Source organism: Lithobates pipiens, unplaced genomic scaffold (genome assembly GCF_037356315.1).
Source record: "Lithobates pipiens isolate NorthernLeopardFrog02 unplaced genomic scaffold, aLitPip1_a1.2 Scaffold_18, whole genome shotgun sequence".
NCBI classification, from domain to species: Eukaryota; Metazoa; Chordata; class Amphibia; order Anura; family Ranidae; genus Lithobates; species Lithobates pipiens.
Window position 1 is genome coordinate 487,966,686 of NW_027507758.1, and position 25,452 is coordinate 487,992,137.

The following is a 25,452-nucleotide window of genomic DNA, read 5'->3' on the forward strand; positions in this document are numbered from 1 at the left end:
ACAAGATGTGGATTGTCCACTTGTCACATCACCTGCCACAAGTTTTGGATTGTCCACTTGCCACGTCACTTGCCACAATATGTGGATTGTCCACTTGCCACGTCACCTGCCACAAGTTTTGGATTGTCCACTTGCCACGTCAGCTGCCACGTCACTTGCCACAAGATGTGGATTGTCCACTTGTCACATCACCTGCCACATCACTTGCCACAAGTTGTGGATTGTCCACTTGCCACGTCACTTGCCACATCACCTGCCACGTCACTTGCCATGAGATGTGGATTGTCCACCTGCCACGTCACCTGCCACGTCACCTGCCACAAGTTTTGGATTGTCCACTTGCCACATCACCTGCCACGTCACTTGCCACAAGATGTGGATTGTCCACTTGTCACATCACCTGCCACATCACTTGCCAGATCACCTGCCACAAGTTGTGGATTGTCCACTTGCCACATCACCTGCCACGTCACTTGCCACGAGATGTGGATTGTCCACTTGCCACGTCACTTGCCACGTCACCTGCCACGTCACTTGCCACAAGTTTTGGATTGTCCACTTGCCACGTCACTTGCCACGTCAGCTGCCATGTCAGCTGCCACAAGATGTGGATTGTCCACTTGTCACATCACCTGCCACAAGTTGTGGATTGTCCACTTGCCACGTCACTTGCCACATCACCTGCCACGTCACTTGCCATGATATGTGGATTGTCCACTTGCCACGTCACTTGCCACATCACCTGCCACAAGTTGTGGATTGTCCACTTGCCACGTCACTTGCCACATCACTTGCCACATCACCTGCCACGTCACTTGCCACAAGATGTGGATTGTCTACTTTCCACATCACCTGCCATGCCACCTGCCACAAGTTGTGGATTGTCCACTTGCCACGTCACCAGCCACATCACCTGCCACAAGTTGTGGATTGTCCACTTGCCACACCACTTTCCACGTCACCTGCCACAAGATGTGGATTGTCCACTTGCCACGTCACCAGCCACATCACCTGCCACAAGTTGTGGATTGTCCACTTGCCACATCACTTTCCACAACACCTGCCACAAGTTGTGGATTGTCCACTTGCCACGTCCCCTGCCACAAGTGGATTGTCCACTTGCCACATCACCTGCCACAAGTTGTGGATTGTCCACTTGCCACGTCACCTGACACAAGTTGTGGATTGTCCACTCGCCACGTCACTTACCACATCCCCTGCCACAAGTGGATTGTCCACTTGCCATGTCACTTGCCACGTCCCCTGCCACAAGTGGATTGTCCACTTGCCACGTCACCTGCCACAAGTTATGGATTGTCCACTTGCCACGTCACATGCCAGTCACCTGCCACAAGTTGTTGATTTTCCACTTGCCACGTCACCTGCCAGGTCACTTGCCACGTCACCTGCCAGGTCACTTGCCGCGTCACCTGCCACAAGTTGTGGATTGTCCACTTTGCGTCTGAAACGTGGAAATTTTTGCTTCTGAACGCATTTTTTTGCTTCTGGAAAAACGAGATTAAACGCAACTGCATAAAAACGGAAAAAAACGAGACTGTGCATGGACACATAGGATAACGTTGGAGTTCAGGAGCAGTTGAAAAAACTGTCCAACTGCATCTGAACGCGCGTTTAACTGCGTCTCGTGTGCATGAGGCCTTACTGTCAAATGATCACTACTATAATCTTCAGCACTATTCTGGCAGCTGGGACTTGCCTGGACTGTCTGTGCCATTTGTCATAGTTGGCCAATACTGTGAGAGGAAAAATTAGTTGCAGATTAGATCTTTTACAGGAAAAGATAAGTCTTGGGCCCCCTTTCACATGGTATTGTCCATGTATGGACTCCGCTTTGGCTCAGCAAGGATCAATCCACCGATCGCCACTGAGCAGGCGGATGACAGGTTTGTCTCCGCTCACTGTGCTGAGATGGACCTGATGAAGCCCCGCTGTCCTCTATGGAGATCGGATGTCAACAGACCGCCTGTTCTTTTTCATCCGATCCTATCCAATTCTCCAGACAGATGGAAAATAGGGTTTCCATCCGTCTGGATTTCATAGACAGTATTGGATCTGATATTGGCTGATGTCAGCAGACATGTCACCGCTGACATCTGCCGCTCCATAGGAGAGCATGGTGCATCCGATCAGGTACACCCAAAAAACTGACCTGATCAGAAAGCCTTTGTGAAAGGGGCCTTGGGCTGCTCAAGCAAATGTAGGTAGGTATTACAGTTAACATGGTTGTAAACCCTCACATATACCCAGTGAAGTGAACAGTGTGAGGTAATACACAGAGATTAAACAAATCCTCGCACGTTTTCAAACCGGCATGTCAATGTACTTTTTTTTTAGGGTGGCCCTCCACTTTAACCTGGCTGCTACTGGATAAAAAGACGGAGCAGACAAACCAGACTGGTAAACAAACCCAAAACGGGTTACAAGTTCCACCAAAGTTTTACAGTGTGACTTTGAAAGAGGTAAACATTAACAGGTTATTTAACCACTTCAGCCCCGGACCAATAAACACCTTAAGGACCAGAGGTCTTTTTCCAATTTCGCACTGCGCTGCTTTAACTGGTAATTGCGCGGTCATGCAATATTGCACCCAAACAAAATTTGCGTCCTTTTCTTCCCACAAGTAGAGCTTTCTTTTGATGGTATTTGATTGCCTCTGCGATTTTTATTTTTTGCGATATGAATGGAAAAAGAGCGAAAATTTTGAAAAAAAATAAATATATTTTCTTCTTTTTGTTATAAGAAAAATCGAATAAACTAAATTTTAGTCATACATTGAGGGCAAAATTTATTCAGCCACATGTCTTTAGTAAAAAAAAATGTCAATAAGCATATATTTATTGGTTTGCGCAAAAGTTATAGCGTCTACGAACTAGAGTACATTTTCTGGAATTTACACAGCTTTTAATTTATGACTGCCTATCTCATTTCTTGAGGTGCTAAAATGGCAGGGCAGTACAAACCCCCCCAAATGACCCCATTTTGGAAAGTAGACACCCCAAGGAAATTGCTGATGTGTATGTTGAGCCCATTGAATATTTATTTTTTTTGTCCTAAGGGATTGAATAATGACAAAAAAAAAAAAAAATTTACAAAAAGTTGTCACTAAATGATATATTGCTCACACATGCCATAGTTATATGTGGAATTGCACCCCAAAATATATTCCGCTACTTCTCCCGAGTATGGGGATACCACATGTGTGGTACTTTTTGGGAGTCTAGTCGCACACGACACCCCGAAAACCAATTACCACCTTCAGGATTTCTAAGGGTGCAAATTTTGATTTGACTCCTCACTACCTATCACAGTTTCGAAGGCCATAAAATGCCAAAATAGCACAAAACCCCCCAAAATGACCCCATTTTGGAAAGTAGACACCCCAAGCTATTTACTGAGAGGCATGTTGAGTCCATGGAATATTTTATATTTTGCCACAAGTTGCGGGAATATTACAAACTTTTTTTTTTTTTTGCACAAAGTTGTCACTAAATGATATATTGCTCACACATGCTATGGGCATAAGTTAAATTACACCCCAAAATAAATTCTGCTGCTTCTCCCGAGTACGGGGATACCACATGTGGGGGACTTTTTGGGAGCCTAGCCATGTACGGGACCCCAAAAACCAAGCACTGCCTTCCGGATTTAAATATAAAATGCTACCAAAAAAACTGTTAGCGATCGCAGGGATCAGGCCTGACTCTGCGATCGCTGCAGTTATGTGTTTAGTGTTTTGTAAGTGACAGTGATCGATCGATACTGCACTTGGGTGGGCTGGGCAGAGGGGCAAAACGCAGGTGCTAGCAGGTATCTGGGCTGATCCCGCTAACAATGCGTTTTTTTGGAACCCTGAACTGCTGGGGACGCTAGTATAGATCTGATCAGATCAGATATTGATCTGTTCAGATTCTATACCACTACAGGAGGTTTATGCTTTGCGTGTGGGTGTTAGCGGTACTGGCACTAACCTAGCGCTGCCTGGGGCGATGCAGAGCCTGACCCTAAAACCTAATTGATATCACCCGCCAGGTGATCAGGGGGTTAAACCTTTATTGGGTAATAAATGGTGGGTGCCCCGATGCTATAAAAAGCAAACTAACCAGAGTCACCCGTAACACTTATACGGTGATCAGTGGTGAAAGGGTTAACTAGGGGCAATCAGGGGGTTAAAACCATTATTGGGTAGTATATGGGGGTACCTAACGCTATAAAAACCTGGCGGTGAACCTATAAAAATAACTAGCTACCTAACGACACTAGTGACACTAATGCAGCGATCAGAAAAATGATCGCTTATTGACAGTGGCAAAAGGGGGTGAAAGGGTTAGCTAGGGGCAATCAGGGGGTTAAAACCATTATTGGGTAGTATATCGGGGTACCTAGCGCTAAAAAAATACCTGGCGGTGAACCTAAAAAAATAACTAGCTACCTAGCGACAGTAGCGACACTGATGCAGCGATCAGAAAAATGATCGCTTAGTGACACTGGCAAAAGGGGGTGAAAGGGTTAACTCTAGGGGCAATCAGGGGGTTAAATCTTTATTGGGGGGGTGATAGGGGGCTACCCTGGACCTAACACTAGCTGCCCTGACAGTTTTAACTCTTACAACTGACACTGAATGCATTGATCAGTAAAGAAATGATCAATGCAATCAGTGACACTGTGACTGGGGGGGGAGGGGGGGTTTGTGTACCTATGTGTACCTATGTGTCAGTGTAGTGTTTTGGTGCACTTACTTTTAGTCTTCTCCTCGTAGTCCGGTCAAAAAGATCGCCCCGAGGAGAATGACATCACTTCCTCCTTCCTGTGTAAACAATACACAGTGGGAGGAAGTACGTCATTGGTCAGGAGCGATCCAGAGGGGGTGGCCAGAAACCAACGGCCATCCCCTCATCACGGATCGCTCCTGGAGGGAAACGGACCGCCGTATCCAGCGGGATCGGACCCCCCACCTGCTGGAAGGCAGGCACGTACATGTACGTGCTTGTGCCTGCCTGTGCCATTGTAATGACGTACAATGGCAATACGGCGGTCCTTAAGTGGTTAAATACACAAGAAACGTGTTGACATTTTCATGAAAATAAGGCCGACCACAACCTGTTCGCCGAGAAACCAAAGAACTGGATAATCCAGAGAGGGAACTATGGCTCTGCTGAACAGAACAATCTAGTATTTTCTAAAGGTCACCTGTTCTTTTGATGCATTTTAAAGCTCATAAAAGTCCAATATGGAAACTGACTGATTGTGATAACAAATACAATTCTGCCTGGGTCATTGTGCAGAACAGCAACCTTGGACAAATGAGAAGCTGATGTGTATGTAACTACAGAGGAGAAGTATCGTTTTTAGAGCTAGTCTGTTGGAAAGACTCAATTTAGGCGGCACATCTCTTATTGCAAAAATAACATAGCAGAGAAATTGGGACTTTTAAAGCGCACACATATACAAAATTTAGAAAAATAGAAAATATTTATTGAAATAAAAATACATATGTGAAAAAAGGATAAAACCACAGTACACCAGTAACAAATATCAACAGAAGTAAATTGTCTCTCTACATGTTTCACCGTTCACAGCTTCTTCAGGAGATTCTGTTACAATAAACTCTGTGTATAGACTGATCACTATATTAGATAATTCAATATATATTTTCTATTTTTCTAAATTTTGTATATGTGTGCACTTTAAAAGTCCCAATTTCTCTCCTCCTAGGTTATGTATGTAACTACAGATTGTACAGAAGAAAACGCATGGAATCAGATGCTCTTCTGGGATCAGGTCTCCTCAGGTATGATGAGCTGAGAATGCCAACTTCATAGTTCTCTAAATCCTTTCACCTGTGCCCCAGTCTAGGAAATCAGGAGATCCCTATGAAAAGAAGCCACTTCCTTTTCCATGGAAGTGCAGTCACAACAAAATAAGGGAGAACAATGGGAGCTGCCATTGTTGAGCTGATTTTGAAGGTATGGGCTGTCATTCTTTACATTGCATCACTACTTAAGACCCGTGCATATGGGCCAAAATGTAGGGAGATATCAAGCAGTTGAACAAACAAAACCGTCTGACATTCAGCCCATGTGTACGTCAGCTGGTCCAAGCTGGCTTCTGACAGTCGAGCATGCTGGAAAACCAGTGGCCGGCTGGCTCCAGATCAGCACTCTCAGCCAATGCCAGAGAGCGCTGAATAGTGTTCTGGCATGGGGGTGCCATTCCCCTGTCAAAACACAACAGCTCTGTGGGGGAGATTGCTGTACTAATTTCCGATCGTTAGTACAGCAGCTCCGACCAAAGCTAACAGTTTTTCGTTCAATTTGCTGGGCTGAACAAAAAAAAATAAAACTATTAGTGTGTACCAGGCTTAAGTGCCCCACTGACCTGGAGGAAGCATGCAACCTTGTTTGCACATACTTATTCAGTCACTCAGCAAGTAGTGGTAGAAGGATCCAGAGCATCCCGAAGGCCCTGGAGCAGTGATGGCAAACCTTGGCACCCCAGTTGTTTAGGAACTACATTTCCCATGATGCCCACCTATACTGCAGAGTGCATGGACATCATGGGACATGTAGTCCCAAAACATCTGGGGTGCCAAGGTTTGCCATCACTGCCCTAGAGTATGCACCTTCAAAAACAATTTAGTAAACAATATCCGTATCTGTATCCTGACTGAAATATATGGTATATGAAGGGGGAAAACAGCCAATTTCTGTGGCGATCCGACCAAAAATGGGAGAGAGTACCCCCCTCCCCAAATAAGGGCCAAAATTAGAAGCGGAGAGAGGAGGAGGAGGAGGAGGAGGAGGAGGAGGAGGAGGAGGACATAAAGCAGGACTTCCCATTTAAGGTAAAGTTCCAATGTAAGCAGGATAAGCAAATACATGGGGGACATTCTGGTGTTGCTCATAGTAAAATGTGGCGTTTTTACCATAGAGCAAGTGTAAATCACAGAGCACTATTTACATTTATTTTCCTTCATTTCTATGCACCATAGCTCAGCAGCAGTGCAAACAGAAATGCAGCTGCGCATTAAATGTGGTGCGTTACTGAAAAATGCATATTTCTGCAGATTTCAAGTGTGAACACGGCACAAAGAAGACAATTGTTTTCAGTCAGCCCTTGCAGAGGCCTGCAGTCTTCTAGTGCAGAGAACTGCACACAAAAATGCCTTATATTGTTTTCAGATTAATTTATTTAAAATTTAAGTTAAGGACAGATTTGTTTTCTGAATGCAATTTGTGTAATAATTTGCCGCCAGGGAGTTACATTTCTGCAGGTATTTAAAAAGCGTTCCTTTGCAAGCTCAGCAACATTTTTGAAGTTAAGGCCGGGTTCACATTGGTACGACAAGAGCTCAGACATTGGGAGCTCATGTCGCATGTTGTGTGAAAAATCAATGTTTTCCTATAAGAACCGTCTTAACTGGTCCGACACAAGTTGGTCCAACTTTGAAAATGCTCCCTGCACTACTTTGGTCCGACTTTGACCCTACTTCAGCCCATTGAATATCACTGAAGTTGGCCCGCTGTCCTGATTGGACGTTGGCATGCGACTTATGCTCTGATGATCTTGAAGGAGAACTCCACGCTAAAAGAAAAAAAAACGGCATGGATCCCCCCTCCAAGAGCATGCCAAGACCTTCAGTCTGGGGGGGGGGCACGTTGATGAGTACAGGGGCCTTTTCCTGACAACCCTGTCCCCCAGATTTCACCCCCCCCTTAGGTGAATGAGTATGGGGTACATTGTCACCCATGCAGTGATATCATAAGGGGTGGGCCTCTGGTGACCCGCCCCCATTCCAATATAAGTAATGGCACACCATGCACCCAGCATTAGAGTGGGAGAGAATGTCAAGTCAACATTAGAAGAACAGGAGGCAGAAGACAACAGAGAAGACCCAGCAAAAGAGTGAGAAGACCCAGGAAAAGGTTTGTCAGGAAGAGATCCTTGTCCCCATCAACATGGGGCAAGGTGCTTTGGGGTGGGGGGGGAGGGGGGCACAGGGCTCCCTTTGCACCAAAGCACCCCCCCCCCATGGGCCCTTTTCCTGACCTGCCAGGCTGTGTGCTCAGATAAGGGTTTATAATAGATTTTAGGGGGAACTGCATGCAGTTTTCTTTGGCGTGGGGGTTCACCTTAAAATCCGAACCAGACTGAAGGGCCTGGTATGCCCTTGGAGAGGGAACCCATGCCATTTTTTTTTTTTTCATTTGGCTGGGACTCCATTAAGATTGATACCAGACACAGTGCCCGGTATTGTCTGGGGTCAAAGTAGGATCCCTGTTCATTGATGTCGGACCTATATCAGACTTCAAGTCACAAGGCAAATTCGAATCCAAAGTGGTACGACTGTCGCCTTAGGCCGTGTTCACACTGGTACGACAAACACTCCGACATTGGAGGCACATGTTGCATGACGTGTGTAAATCAATGATTCCCTATGAGAGCAGTCATAATTGGTCTGACAAGTCAGTCTGACTAAATAAGGTTCCTGCACGACTTGTGACATCCGACATGGTGATTACAGCAGCAGTAATAGGAAATTATCTCCCTCTGGGATTGTTTTGGTTGGTCAAAGTTGGAGCAAAATCTTATTTTGTTTATTCAAGTTGGATGGAAGTAGGACCCATGTCACAGGGCAAAGGAGGATGACAGTCAAACAACAGTTGTGTAGTACCAGTGTGAACCCAGCCATATATTTCATTCCTAAGGCCTGGCTCACATTAGCGTGATCAGTTTTGAAAGTGATTGCAGGTGCAATTAATGCAGTGCAGGTGCTATACAATTTTTGTGCAAGGTCTTTGCAATTGTAATTCGATTTTAGTGGTGGGCGTTCTTGGCTGCGATTTTATGGCTTGGGTACTACTGCTGCTCCTGCTACTACAACGTCTTCTACCACCACTATTACCAACTACCAGAAATTATGACAATTGGGGAAAAAAACACAACAAAACTGAACCAAAAACACATGTACATTTCTGGTGCATTTCTATTGTCTATGGACCACAAAAAGAACTGCATTGCACCAAAGTAGCACAGGACCCTTCCCTCAAAGCTGCATTGCAGTTACACTGCATTGATGTGAGCAGCCACCATTGAAACCAGTGTAAATACTATTTAGTGTGAACCAGGCCTAAATAAGTCAATTGCAGAGCAAAGAAAAGAAGCCGAGACCTATTTAGATGCACACTCACAGAAATGAATCCTCCAGAGGTTCCTCGAACAGAGTGACCAATGGTGTATATCAATATTCAATTTACACTGATCAAGGTAGGGATCAAATTGTAATGTACATCAATTCTTTAGGATAGATTTAGATGTGCATCTAAATCTCCCTTTCCTCTGAAGCATGATCCGAGTTCATATTGTACTTCAGAGGTTACCAACAGGCAGTGAGGAAGTGATGCGACGCCTCCTCAATGCCTGTTATAAGCTCATTTATGCAAAACAACGTGCCACGACTAGGTGCATGGCAAGTGTTTGCAGCACTTCTCCATTTCCTTGACTGTGTTGTGTTTGGTGGGTTAGCCGGCCACTGGCCACTGATAGTTACACTTCAGGTAAACTTTGCCTCTGGGGCACACTTTAGGACAGCATGTAAACATCCACTGCCTATTGGAGCTTAACCACTTCCTGCCCGTGCCATAGCCAAAAGACGGCTACAGTATGGGCTTACCTTGTTGGGAGGGCATACATGGACATTCTCCCATTCTGCCTGTGCAGCCCTCTTCGGACTATATGGTACATGAAGGGGGAAAACAGCCAAGGGCCAAATGTTCAGTCTTTTTTTCAAATCCCAGTGATGATTAAATGCCACCAAGTGAAATTTAATATGGGTACAATGTTGCATGACCGTGCAATTGTAATTTAAAGTGCCAAGTTGAACATTTGCCTGGGCAGGAAGGGGGTAAAAGTGCCCAGTAGGCAAGTGGTAAAGTGGTGGGGAGGGGCGGTTGGCGGGCATATGTCTAAATGTTTTTCAGGTCACAAAGCTAAAAAGATTATTTTCTGTAATAGTTTTGTCAGCAATGACAACCAAAGAAAGCTGAAAAAATTGACATGGCTTAAAATAATCATTATGGCACATGCTTTATCACCCAACACTGCGTTGTTCAGTTTGAATTTCACGATGACAGTGCCATTAGTCAGCAAAAAGGGAAGATGAATGGGAAGATATGCTTCCAGTAGTTGAAACAAACCACTAAAGTCAAACAAAGGCCATCAGGGTCTGTCCTGATAAGTACAGTTTCATCAATGAATTACTTTATTCTGTGCTTTAAATGAAACCCTAAGGCTACATGTACACTAGCCTACCGACCCCGGCTGCGGGAAAATGCAAAACACATTCTTGCACCATTTTGTGTTTTCCTGCAGCTTGTGGTCAAAACTTTCCTATTCCGTATGTGATTCTTCCACGTTCCAGAGAGGGATGTTTAAACCTCATCTAAACGCAGAAGCTCCTAAATGCCTGTGTGTACATTGACACATAGGTTTTTATGGAGTTGAGTTTAGGATCTTTGGCAAAAAAAAAAAAAACACTGAAATCTCCTAAACTCCAGTTTGAATCCTGTCAGAAATCCAGTGAGCTCCTAACTCCCTGTAGTGATGCCCTGAAATCTCAAACATTGTTATCAGCACTGCACGAATTCTCTCTATGAACTACAGAACACCACCTCTATATGGATGATCTCTGTGGCCCTAACACAATTTTTGTCCCTTTTTTGTGACTACACTGTCTTTGCACAGGTAACGTACACTGAATGGTGTCACCCGAGGACAGGACATGTGTTACTGGCAGGATCAGCTAATGAAAATAAAATAGCAAAAATAACTGGTAGACTGATGTATATTTATTATACATTTTTTCCAGGGTTTAGATACACTTTAGGTATTAGAAAATAATCAGATCTTTACTACATGAAACATGCAATTTCACTTGAACAGCAGAGAAAAATATATTACCAAAAACATCCAATATTCTGCGTGCCAGGAACAACTTGTCCATCAGTATTTCTAATTATCCGCTTGAAGATGTTATCTGTTCCATTTACATTGCTTTCCCCAGAAAGCTGGCTCATGCAGACAAACACATTTGACAAAACCAAGTTCTGAATTTCACTAAAACACCAATTCAGAGTGACAGTGCATTGTGAAGAAACATTGGGCACAGAACATAAATGTGCACTATGGCTGCCAAACCATCACACATCACATGTTGTGAAGGAAAACCAGGATTAAAGCCACTTCAATAGCTAATTAGCACTTGGGCTTCTCCTTCCGAATAGTATGATGTGGATTGGGAGAGTGACCAGTTCATGGGAACAGAGGCACAAAGACGCAATGCCAAAGTCAGTGTATTGTGGGGCAGGATGGTAATGAGCTTCTCCATTCAGGAGCCAACAGACTGCAGTCTGTATTGTGGAAACATTATTGTGGAAACATTCAGTGTGAAGTGAATGGTCCCTAGCATACACAAACTTGTGTTGTGAAATGTTTCACCTTGCCCTCAGGACATGGTACAGCCACGTTTTACAAGGAAAGCAAATGCCTGAACTACAAACATGCAAAAATCTGAATGACATACTCTTCAACTAGGAATATTAGCAATGTCGTAAGGGCACAACGTTTACAGTTAAAGTGGAAGAAATCCCCAATTAGAGCTATTTTTAAAGTGTTCCCTCCCTCCTCCGACCCATCCTGCCTCACTTGTATAAAAAATAAAAAGATCTGTGTACTTACCCATTTTCAATCTTCTCTAATAAAGTCACATGATCACTGCCCTGTGTAGGAAATCGCTCGATAGCTGTAATTCTAAGGACCGTTACACTACCCATAGGACCAGATGTTGTCTGTGCTCCCTCCTCTCCCCTGCAGCTGCCAAAAACTGACTCAGAGTCCCTGGAGCTGCAGGATCATGTGACTGGAGTGGATTGAAACCAGTAAGCACGATAGATATTATATATATATATATATATATATATATATACACACACACACACACATACATACACACAGGATTTTTAATCATGTTAATATTTAAGAATTGCCACATTTAGACTTTTCTTTCACTCTAGGATCCAATCACACTATATGCAGTTTCCTGTGTATTTTCTCATGGAGACATGCAGGTAACTGCAATGACATACAGGAAACAAACAGTATAGAGCAGAACACGGTGTTAACCTGCATTCCAAAGCTGTATGATATTATGCAGCAGATTTCATAATATTGCACTGCTCTGCATGTCATTGCACAGTAGGCGCAGAGCACTTCACTGCCATGAAGGGCCATTAAGTGTCCCTTTTTTTACACTTCATTGGCTGAATGCTGTACTGAGTGGTGCTCATATTTCTAGCTCCTTTGCATTCAGGGACAAGCAGCTGAAACGCAGGTCTTTTGCATTCAGGTGCAAGGAGCTTTAGACTTTTCATCAAAAAGCGCTATAAAAGTTAATGTTACTTGCTTGCATTTTCATTAACTACTTGAGTAGCAGTCTGGAAAACTCTCCAGTGCAGTGATAGTTTGACAATTACTCATGCAACAATGTGCCCAAATGAATGTTATATCATTTTTTGAGACAGGTAGTCTATGTCCATGCACACATATGTGTTTAGCGGGGAGAGAAAAAAAATAAGAAAATAAAATGCCAAATGCACATAAACACACAAACGCTAGACAAGTTTAGGTGCGTTTGCATGGTAATGTATTCTAATGACCAGACTAAATTAATAATCAAGCCAACAGAATGCCTTAATGCCAAACACAAAAAAAAGTGACTTTAGGAGTCATTTTTAAAAGGATAAGTTCATCTTTTGTAACATTTTACACCCATATTTAGGATGTGACATGTTACAATTGCACTGGCCCCTGCACCCCCTGAATCCCTCGTTTTGACAGTGAGTGGGGGGATCTTCTCCCCCTGCTTACTGTTACAATCTAAGAAAAACATAGCCGAGCGGGGCTCAGCTCACCCAACCGCATCAATTATTCAGTGTTCTGTGAATGGGAAAACTACAAGTCCTGACAGCCTTTGCAGCTGTCAGTTCTTAAACTACCATGGGTGCTGTTGATCTTTCTTGTTAGCTTCCAGTCAGTGTGTAACTGCCTGCCCATATTGGAGGGAAGATATACATTCTGCAGGCCCGTGAGTGAAATGCTTTAGAGGTCCCCGAACAAAATGTGCATTTTTTTTGTAAAAGTGAACTTAATTTTCTCATCTGGAGCAAAGGCATCCTGTGTGCGTGAGGCCTTAGTTTCGATAGACACTTCAGCCACAGAGGACTCTGAATCAGAACATGGTTTGGCATTGCAGGAAGCAGAAGAGTGATGCTGGGTTCACACTGAGGAACGGAGCAGCTCACCACAGGGGGACCATTCACCAGTTCAGGTACGATTTCAGCCCAAATTCTTGGCTGAATTTGGACCTGAAATGGACCAAAAGACGCACAAAACTCCTGAGCAATTCACACCGGAGTCGCTTGAGAGATGTGTGAACCGGCTCCATAGAGACACCGTCACAATCTCCTGGTATGCGAATTTGGGGGGAAATCAGCATCCAATTCGCAATAGTGTGAACCCGGCCTAAGAGTCCTTATCCTGGTACCTTGATAGAGACATATACATAATTTTCTTGAAATAGTTATTACTTTCTTGTTGTTTTCCCCTATTTAAATACTAAACTCTACACACAATGAAGCAATCAATAAATCATGTGACCAGTAAGGATATTATTACATTCTATAATCATACAGGTTATGAAAGCTGCCAATCAGCTCAGCTAGAGAAGCTAACCTCTGTGCTGTGTAATCTTAATAAGTACTGCCATAAATGGGAACATACAGCTGTAAAATAATAATAAATACAGGCTTTTAGATTAGGACCTGAGGATTAGTGACTCTGCAAAGACTAAATGCCCAACATACAACATGGATTCACATGAGCACACTAATGACAGCAAATCACCAAGCTATGAATTAATTGATACAAGTTTTCTTCTCTTAACAGAAACGATTGAATAAAAGCACTGTGTTTAATATCACTGCAACCAGCCACCATTCAAAGATGTCAGCTAAACAAAATCCACCAGCAAAGAAAAATACAAGCATAATACATACTTCAGTGCTTGCCCATACCACATAGCAACTAACAAGGACTTTCATGACTGCTATTCACTTTAATAACACATCACTTTATGTTTGACTACAAAGCAGCCATGTTCACCTTTCAGCCATTAATCATATACTATATATAAGGGAGGTGTTTGTTTACAGTTTTACAGTTTCACTGGAGGAAAATATGTAAATTATGGATTATACTGCAATTAATCACGTTTTATTTTTCTCCTTTCCGGGAGCTGCAATGTATAAATAGGGGGGGGGGGGGGTCTCCTCCCACCTGCTATCCCCCCCCTTCACTTCTGAATTGGAGGGGCCACCTTTGCATTGGCGCCATGCTTCTGCACCGATCATGGGACTTCCACATTGTGGTGGCTCCACGGTTGGTGTGCTGTGCACCATCTCGTTGGCTGGAGGCCAACTGTACTATAGCCACGTTGAGTATGGCGTTAGCGGCGTAGCCCGTCGCTTCTGCTTGGGGATATAAGTTGGGGCTCTGACCTGGCGAACGCTTTTTCTTTTCTCACCTGGATCGTCCTCTCACTTGCTAGAGGTCCTACACATGGGTAAGCACAATGCAGATACTTATCACTTCACTTTATTCTACTTCACTGCACTTGCACATTCAATTTGCGATCAGTCATATCTGTATTTCACCATACCTTTACCAACCAGCAGGACTTCTTTTGCTCACATATCTTACTTCCTTGTTTCCTTTCTCTATCTTGGTCTCTCTCACGTTTATGTTTTCCCATGCTTACCCTTGTCTGTGCTCTCGTTTTCATTTCAGTTTACAACATAGATACTATGAAGACATTTACACTTTATCATTCTATACTACCATTATACCTATATACATTTCATTTCTAGTGCGGTTGCTTCGCTGTACATGGTCAATGAGGCACACCGAGGGACACATTCTTTTTCTTCTTTCCCTTTCCCCCTTTTCACTTTTTCCCGTTTTCATCTCCCTCTTCACCTTCATTCTTCTTTATCTGTCCTGTTTGCATCCATGTCCACGATGTCATGGACTTCACTATAATAGTGATACTACATTTATACTCTCAGGTCATTATCAAGTTCATCGTTAATTCAGATACATACAGTGCCTTGCGAAAGTATTCGGACCCCTTGAACTTTTCAACCTTTTGCCACATTTCAGGCTTCAAACATAAAGATATAACATTTTTATTTTTTGTGAAGAGTCACCAACAAGTGGGACACAATTGTGAAGTGGAACAAAATCTATTGGATTTTTGAAACTTTAACTAATAAAAAAATGAAAAGTGGGGCGTGCAAAATTATTCGGCCCCCTTGCGTTAAGACTTTGTAGAGCCACCTTTTGCTGCGATTACAGCTGCAAGTCGCTTGGGGTATGTCTCTATCAGTTTTGCACTTCGAGAGATTGAAATTCTTGCCCATTCTTCCTTGCAAAACAGCTCGAGCTCAGTGAGGTTGGCTGGAGAGCGTTTGTGAACAGCAGTTTTCAGCTCTTTCCACAGATTCTCGATTGGATTCAGGTCTGGACTTTGACCTGGCCATTCTAACACCTGGATACGTTTATTTGTGAACCATTCCTTTGTAGATTTTGCTGTATGTTTGGGATCATTGTCTTGTTGGAAGATAAATCTCCGTCCCAGTTTCAGGTCTTTTGCAGACTCCAACAGGTTTTCATCCAGAATGATCCTGTATTTGGCTGCATCCATCTTCCCCTAAATTTTAACCATCTTCCCTGTCCCTGCTGAAGAAAAGCAGGCCCAAACCATGATGCTGCGACCTCCATGTTTGACAGTGGGGATGGTGTGTTGAGGGCGATGAGCTGTGTTGCTTTTATACCAAACATATCGTTTTGCATTGTGCGCAAAAAGTCAGATTTTGCTTTCATCTGACCAGAGCACCTTCTTCCACTTGTTTGGTGTCTCCCCCAGGTGGCTTGTGGCAAAATTTAGAGAAGACTTTTTATGGATATCTTTGAGAAATGGCTTTCTTCTTGCTACTCTTCCATAAAGGCCAGATTTGTGCAGTGTACGACAGATTGTTGTCCTATGGACAGACTCTCTCACCTCAGTTGTAGTTCTCTGCAGCTCATCCAGAGTGATCATGAGCCTCTTGGCTGCATCTCTGATCAGTCTTCTCCTTGTCTGAGCTGAAAGTTTAGAGGGACGGCCAGGTCTTGGTAGATTTGCAGTGGTCTGATACTCCTTCCATTTCAAAATGATCGCTTGCACAGTGCTCCTTGGGATGTTTAAAGCTTGGGAGCCAGGTCCGTGACAGCGATCGCGACCTGTCCCTGGCCTGACATGGAGACGAGTGAGGGGAAGATAGCCTCCAGCCCCCCACCTGTCTCCAAGTCATTGCCCATAGCTCTTAGAGGGACATTTTATTTATATTATTTTTATCAAATGACACATTTTTTTTAAATTGCATTTTAGTGTAAATATGAGATGTGAAGTCTATCTGACCCCAGATCTCATATATAAGAGGACCCGTCATGTGTTTTTCTTTTACAAGGGATTTTTACATTCCTTGTAATAGTAATAAAAGTGACACACTTTGTTCTTTAAAAAAAAAAAAAAAAGTGGAAAAGATAAAAATAAAACGTTGAGATAAGAAAAAAAAAAAAATTTAAACCGCGCCGTCCCGCCATGCTTGCGTGCAGAAGCGAATGCATATATGAAAGCGTTGTTCAAACCACACATGTGAGGTATCGCTGCGATCGGTAGAGTGAGAGCAATAATTCTAGCCCTAGACCTTCTCTGTAACTTAAAATGTGCAACCTGTAGCATTTTTTAAATGTCGCCTATGGAGATTTTAAAGGGTAAAAGTTAGTCGCCATTCCATGAGCGGGCACAATTTTGAAGCGTGACATGTTGGGTATCAATTTACTCGGCGTAACATTATCTTTCACAATATAAAAAAAAATTCAGCTAACTTTACTGTTGTCTTATTTTTTTTCCATAAATTTTTTCCCAAAAAAAGTGCGCTTGTAAGTCCGCTGTGCAAAACAGTATTGCATCGACCACCATTTTATTCTCTAGGGTGTTAGAATAAAAAAAAAAAAAAAAATTATATATATATATATATATATATATATATATATATATATATATATGTTTAGGCCGGCAAGCAGGGGAAGCCCTATTAGCATTGCTGGTTTGTAATTCCAACGGCCACCACAAGAGGGCGCCAGATTCCAGAAGGAACCATAGGACAGCAGAAGGCCTCAAAGCCGGGGGCTCAATTGCCAGCGATCACGCCGGGCGGGGGTCCACGGAGGCAGGATACCCCCAGCTGTGCTGCCCCAGGTCGCTAATTCTAGTCGCAAATGCGACCTGGCGCCCGGGTTTTGTCGAGCCCTGATTTATACAGAGACTTGATTACACACAGGTGGATTCTATTTATCACCATCAGTTATTTAGGACAACATTGGATCATTCAGAGATCCTCGTTGAACTTCTGGAGTGAGTTTGCTGCACTGAAAGTAAAGGGGCCGAATAATTTTGCACGCACCACTTTTCAGTTTTTTATTTGCTAAAAAAGTTTAAAATATCCAATAGATTTTGTTCCACTTCACAATTGTGTCCCACTTGTTGGTGATTCTTCACAAAAAATTTAAATTTTATATCTTTATGTTTGAAGCCTGAAAAGTGGCAAAAGGTTGAAAAGTTCAAGGGGGCCGAATACTTTCGCAAAGCACTGTATACATTTTTATTACAGTGGTCACGACATATGTGGCCAATGGGGCGTTACAGGACACACGTTTTCATCTCTTCAAGAAAGAGAAAAACCGAGTAGTCTGCCAAGAATCACAACATTCTTTAGTAGTGGAACCAAGTATAAATATTGTAATAATTTGTCAATGGAATAGACTTTGCCTGTAAATGAAGAAAGTTTAACTACTAAAACTTTCTGACTTTTGTTGGTTTCAAGTTAAAAATCTTTTTCTTTTTTTTTTTCCTAGAAAATTAACTTAGAACCCCCAAACACACTATAATATATATATATATATATTTAGTAGAGACCATACAGAATAAAATGGCGGCTGTTGCAATATTTTATATCACACTGTATTTGCGCAGCTGTCTTTCAAATGCAATTTTTTTGGAAAAAAATTACTAAAATGAATTAAAAAATAAACTGAGAGAATCGTGATCTTTTTATTCTAAGCAAGAAAATAGTGATTCTCATTTTGGCCAGAATGATGCGGTGCACAGTAATCCATTATGCTTTACCTTTGCAGGGAAATAAAGAGGAAGTAAAACCCACCAGGGTTTACTTCCTCTTTAATGCAGGGTTCTCTAAATGAATTGGTGGATGGCACCCCCTGCAATCATAAGAAATGTTGGATCTTTACCAGCACGCCTAACCACAAATTCAATGTTCTTCTGGTTTGAATTCACTAGCTTGTGGTTTGTTCTCCCTTTTCTGCTTTTCCAGTTTTGCAGAGGTATAGAAAAACCAAACCGAGGACCCCAGTGTGGCAAAGCATATGGCTAACCACTAAGCCATTGTGCCACCCTTTATAGAATTAAAGAGCAATTACTCAAATGAAGCTTCATTACACAAAGCACAGCATAATTCAATGGTCAAAAACCATGACCAAATCAATATTCAAAAACACACCAAAGCTATTATCTGTGGCATGTCCAATACTAAATTACAATCCAATAATTAGGTGACTAAGTGACAAGATAACCAGCATGTGTAATGTCAATGTAATAACCTGACACACCTCAAACAACATGCAGCCCCTTAAAAATATATTTGTTACCTCTAATAAAAGGGTAAAGATCCCAATTAAAAAAACATGAATACAGAATACCCCAAACCCCTAATAAGCAGTGTGTGGACAGGTGACATTCTCTGTCAGTAATACAATAAGGATCGGTTCACACCAATGCGTGCTTTTTTTGCAGAAACAAACTACATTTAATTAAACATGGTTTCCTATGGGCACACGTTCACATCTATGCTTTTTTTCAGCCGCTGCCTTTCTGAAAACGGTCAGGGACTCGCTTATGCAAAACTGCATTCTTGGTTCAATAGACTTCAATGGAAAAGCTGCAGCAAAGCATGTAGTGGGTTTTTACTATGAGTTTCATTTTTTTAAATGCACTGCAAAAAGCACTGCACAAAAGCAAACTGCATAGGTGTGAACCAAGCCCTATACAAACCTTTACCACAATAATAGATGTCCCAGTACAACATCTTGACAAACAAATGAAGAATACCCATACACACCCCCAGTAATAGGGATGATCCCCAGGAAAACCCTACAATGGATAGAATGCTCCACTGAGCGTGCAGAAATACCATTGTCCATACAATCATTATAAGGGTAAAACCACCGACAGGCAGGAAAATAAAATGCCATTCCTCCGCCATCTGTTACTTGTTGCCTTTTGTGGAATCCCCAAGTATATGACATGTGGCCCTGTATTCATCCTGGGGTTCATCTCTACCCAGGGGGTACCTGCACTGACAAACAAGACACCAGGCAAATAATGTGAATGGAAGAGTAAGACGTCTCCAGCACTCCCAAAGATGTGTTTCCACAATTTACTGTACAAGTATGAAAATCGTGTCATGTAGGTGACACTGCCATACCAATATTTTGATGCCTCACAAGACTCAGGAAGAAGAACCCAAAATATTGGCATGGCAGTGACACCCGTGTGACATGAATATGATACTTCAACAAAAAACTGTGGACACATCTTCAGGCGTGCTGGAGACTTCTTACTCTTCCATTCTGGTTATACATGGCACCATCGCTTGTGGTCACTACAGGCACCCCCAGAACTTAAAGTAGACCTTCACCCATTAAACGGCTTCTCTGTTTCCTTCCTCATTACACAATTGCCCACTTTCAGACTGGACCAATTTGCTGGTCTAAGACCAGACCACTTTTTGCGATTCGGCACTGCGTCGCTTTAACTGACAATTGCACGGTCGTGCGACGTGGCTCCCAAACAAAATTGATGTCCTTTTTTTCCAAATAGAGCTTTCTTTTGGTGGTATTCGATCACCCCTGCGGTTTTTATTTTTTGCGCTATAAACAAAAATAGAGCAACAATTTTGAAAAAAAAAGCATTATTTTTTACTTTTTGTTATAATAAATATCCCCCAAAAATATATAAAAAAACATTTTTTTCCCTCAGTTTAGGCCGATACGTATTCTTCTACATATTTTTGGAAAAAAAAAAAATCGCAATAAGCGATTATTGATTGGTTTGCGCAAAAGTTATAGCGTTTACAAAATAGGGATAGTTTTATAGCATTTTTATTAATAATTTTTTTTTTTTTTTTTTTACTAGTAATGGCGGCGATCAGCGATTTTTATTGTGACTGCGACATTATGGCAGACACATCGGACATTTTTGACACATTTTTGGGACCATTGTCATTTATACAGTAATCACTGCTATATAAATGCAGTGATTCCTGTGTAAATGACACTGGCAGTGAAAGGGTTAACCAGTGGGTGGCAGTGTAGGGGTTAAGTGTTCCTAGAGGTCTGTTACTAACTGTGGGGGGGTTGGGCTTTCATTTAGTGTACACTGATCTCTGCTCCAATCACATGGAGCAGAGATCAGCGTCACTAGTTGCTAGGCAGAATAGAGAAATGTTGTTTACACAGCATTTCCTCTATTCGGCTGCTCCGTGAGACGATCGCGGGGATGCCCGCGGCGATCGAGTCCGCGGGTCCCGCGACCGGACTCACGGGGGTCCCGACCAGCGCGGGAGCGAGCCGCCGGTGGCGCGCTCCCGATGGCAGGGCGGCATCGAATATTCGACGTACCTGTACGCCAATATGCCTGCCCGTGCCATTCTGCCGACGTATATCGTCGTGCGCTGGTCGGGAAGTGGTTAAAGAACATTTCCTCATTTTTGGAAACATTTCATACTTTTTTTTTCCTGCAGCCTGACACTTCCTCACCTAGGTAAGAATGACATAGGACCCCCACTGCCTCCATTACACACTGCAGGAGGTGGAGTTTTACAGAGGGCCGCATGTGTGTCATACACGCGCAGACAAGACGTTGTCTTTGTTGGATAATAGGGAATTGGCAGACACCCGCAGTTTATATAGGAAATCGAATCTTCTGAGACCTGTCACATGTCCCAGAAGATTTCCAGGAGGGGTCACCTAGGGGAGAGGAGGAGGAAGACGGAAGGAGGATGTGTGACATGAAGTCCCACTCCAAACCAGGTAACCCAGCCCCCAATTGTGGCATGTCAGGGGACAAGTAGTACTTAAAGTGGAAATTACACTTTTGGTTGGAACTCCGCTTCAAGGGGAAAAAAAACCAACCATAAGTCTTTACAACCACTTAATTTGTTAGTGTATTTACATCTGCTAGTACATCTAACGCTACCCTCCCCCTAGACTGACAATGGTGCTGTCTGCTGTGGCTCCTGTTCTCTTTCATCCAGAGTTGCATCCCACTAATACAGGTGGTGCGTTATTGGCCAGATCACCAGGTGAAAACAGAGGATAAAAATAATGCTGTCATCACATCTAATGATTGCCAAGCTGCAATGAATTACATTACCACCGGCAGCTCGCTCCCGCTGTGTTTACATACAGTGGGAGCCAATCGGTGGGTACTGCAGACTTGATGCTTGCCAACACCCGCTGATCAGACAGAGACGGACCAGCAATCTCCCTATGGAAACAAGGCAGATCGTCATTCTCTCAAGGTGGTAGGGATGGAATATGCATCCCTGCAAAGCAAAGAATAAATCCCCTCTTTTCCCCTAGTAAAAGCAGCACATACAGTACATAAACACTGCCCGGGCACACAGTTAACCCTTTTATCACCCGTTTAACCCCTTCCTAGCCAGTGTCATTAGTAGCACTGATCACTGTATTAGTGTCACTGGCTCCCACAAAGTGTCAGGTGTCCAATTTGTCAGCCGCAATGTCACAGTCCTGCTATAAGTTGCTGCTCGCCATTACTAGTAATAAAAAATATCCCATAGTTTTCAGACGCTATAACTTTTGCGTAAAATCAATCAATATAAGCTAATAGAGATTTTTTTACCAGAAATATGTAGCAGAATACAAATTGGTCTAAATATTTTTTTTTTAAATTATTTTGGATATTTCAAATTTTTTTTTTTTATGGTTTGTTTTTGTTTATAGCGCAAAAAAAAAAGGCAGAGGTGCTCAAATTCCATGAAAAGAAAGCTATGGGGGGGGGGGGAGGATGAAACATTTTATTTGGGGGGGGTAAATCTTCAAGAGGTCAAGCGGTTAATGCAGTACTAGTATAGACAATGATACGCCAGCATAAGGAGGGGGCCCCAGTATGGATGGAGGACACCCCTTTGCTCAGCTGAAAGTGAATCAGAAGTAACATGACACCCCTCAGTCCTGTGCCCCCCATTGATTACTATGGCAGTATGGAGGGGACCCCGGTATGAATAGGGGTACATGTGATGATGAAGTCCTGTGCCCCCCATTGATTACTATGGCAGTATAAGGAGGAGACTCTGCTATGAATAGGGGTACATGTGATGAAGAAGTCCTGTGTCCCCCATTGATCCCTATGGCAGTATAAGGAGGGGACCCGGTATGAATAGGGGTACATTTGATGAAGTCCTGTGCCCCCCCCCATTGATTACTATGGCAGTATAAGGAGGGGACCCCGGTATGAATAGGGGTACATGTGATGAAGAAGTCCTGTGCCCCCCATTGATTCTTATGGCAGTATAAGGAGGGGACCCCGGTATGAATAGGGGTACATGTGATGATGAAGTCCTGTTCTCCCCCCCATTGATTACTATGGCAGTATAAGGAGGGGACCCCGGTATGAACAGGGGTACATGTGATGATGAAGTCCTGTTCTCCCCCCCATTGATTACTATGGCATTATAAGGAGGGGACCCCGGTATGAATAGGGGTACATGTTATGATGAAGTCCTGTGCCCCCCATTGATTCTTATGGCAGTATAAGGAGGGGACCCCGGTATGAATAGGGGTACATGTGATGACGAAGTCCTGTTCTCCCCCCCCATTGATTCTTATGGCGGTATAAGGAGGGGACCCCGGTATGAATAGGGGTACATGTGATGACGAAGTCCTGTGCCCCCCATTGATTCTTATGGCAGTATAAGGAGGGGACCCCGGTATGAATAGGGGTACATGTGATGATGAAGTCCTGTTCTCCCCCCCATTGATTACTATGGCATTATAAGGAGGGGACCCCGGTATGAATAGGGGTACATGTGATGACGAAGTCCTGTTCTCCCCCCCCATTGACTCTTATGGCAGTATAAGGAGGGGACCCCGGTATGAATAGGGGTACATGTGATGACGAAGTCCTGTTCTCCCCCCCCATTGATTCTTATGGCAGTATAAGGAGGGGACCCCGGTATGAATAGGGGTACATGTGATGACGAAGTCCTGTGCCCCCCATTGATTCTATGGCAGTATAAGGAGGGGACCCCGGTATGAATAGGGGTACATGTGATGACGAAGTCCTGTGCTCCCCATTGATTCTTATGGCAGTATAAGGAGGGGACCCCGGTATGAATAGGGGTACATGTGATGACGAAGTCCTGTGCTCCCCATTGATTCTTATGGCAGTATAAGGAGGGGACCCCGGTATGAATAGGGGTACATGTGATGATGAAGTCCTGTTCCCCCCCCCCCCATTGATTCTTATGGCAGTATAAGGAGGGGACCCCGGTATGAATAGGGGTACATGTGATGACGAAGTCCTGTGCCCCCCATTGATTCTTATGGCAGTATAAGGAGGGGACCCCGGTATGAATAGGGGTACATGTGATGATGAAGTCATGTGCCCCCCATTGATTCCTATGGCGGTGTAGGGAGGGGACCCCGGTATTAATAGGGGTACATGTGATGATGAATGGAGGGCCCACATAACCTGTAGCTGTACAGCTGTATGATGACAGTGTGTCAGGCCTGGGTCGGGCCTGTCAGTGAGGGGCACACATACACGGTACACACATACACGGTACACACATACTCACAGGATGCCGGAGCAGGACGTATTGGCGTAGGTCGGGCCGCGCTGGTTGCAGTCGAAGCACTTGCGGTTGTGAGGGAGGCTGGTCATCTCCCGCAGCAGCTTCAGGTGTTTCTCCTCCTGCTTCCGTTTGGCGCTGGCCGCCATGGTGCAGCACCGGGCGGAGGCTTCTAGTGATGTCCAGTTCATGAACGAATCGTTCTTTTGAACCGGTTCTTTTTAGTGAACTGGATGAATCGATTCTTTTCAGTGAACTGATTCGTTTGAAACAGTTCACTCTGCACTCAGTACATAGCAGAGCAGCAGAGCTGGCAGTGGTAATATGATCCTAGAGTGAGAGAGCTCGGCCCCTCCCTGCAACCAATTAGCTGACTCTAAGCACAGTGACACTCAGGAACTGGATACAAACTTAAAACAAGAGCCAGGAGTACACAGTACACCGAGTTAAAGAATCGAACAGTACACCGAGTTAAAGAATCGAACAGTACACCGAGTTAAAGAATCGTACTTGTTACCGAGTTAAAGAATCGTACAAGTTACCGAGTTAACGAGTGAAAGAATCATATCAGTTTTTAGAACACAGTACACTAAGAGAACCACGAGTCACCACCAGTAGAGAACACTACACTAAATCAATGATCAGCTAGCAGTAGTACACTTACAGACTGCTTTATAGACAGAGAGGACAGAGTCAGGATAAGAAGATATCCTCATTCAGATTAATTATTTAACCCTTTAATATTTAGTTGGTTTATGCTAAAGAAGATATTCATGTTAAGAAGGACAGGAATGCCTTCTGGGACATGTGTCTAATTTAGTAGCTATATAACTGAATGAGAGAGCTGTCTAATTTTTATAACACAAAAATACATTTTATCCTGCTTTATGGTAATATTTTTCTGCGTTCTGGTCCTGAGATTTCTATGCCCCCTGGATCCTTAGATTATTATTTATTTTTTTTAATTCCTCCAACCATGACCATTTTTTAAATAGTGGTATAAAAAATAACACAGACAAAATAGGAAAAAAATCAACAGTTTTTAATAGAACAATATAAAACTATTTGAAAGTACTGGAATAATTACGATAAAAAAAAACATTTATTCACATGCAGATATCGGGGTTGGTGGGGATGGTTTTCGTTTTTATTTTATAAATTTTTCACTTAACAAGCCCCTATGTGATCGTTTGTTGAAGTGACAGGTTCTCTTTATTGCATATGGGGTCTGGTATATGATTATATGAGTATAGGATTGTGCTCAGTGACCTGGGTAGCAGGTGTTCTGTCAGATCAAGCGATCTATAGGAGCAGCCAATATTGC

General features: G+C 43.3%; 1 protein-coding gene across 1 annotated transcript in view; it reads right to left on the reverse strand.

The window, feature by feature from the left end:
* LOC143988729 (uncharacterized) overlaps positions 1 to 24,295 on the reverse strand; it is a 64,393-nt gene extending 40,098 nt beyond the window's left edge. The window contains exon 1 of the mRNA XM_077488522.1: positions 24,135 to 24,295. The gene's annotated coding sequence lies outside the window, so the exon portion shown is untranslated. The remainder of the gene's footprint in view (positions 1 to 24,134) is intronic.
* Between the last annotated feature and the right edge of the window lie 1,157 nt (positions 24,296 to 25,452).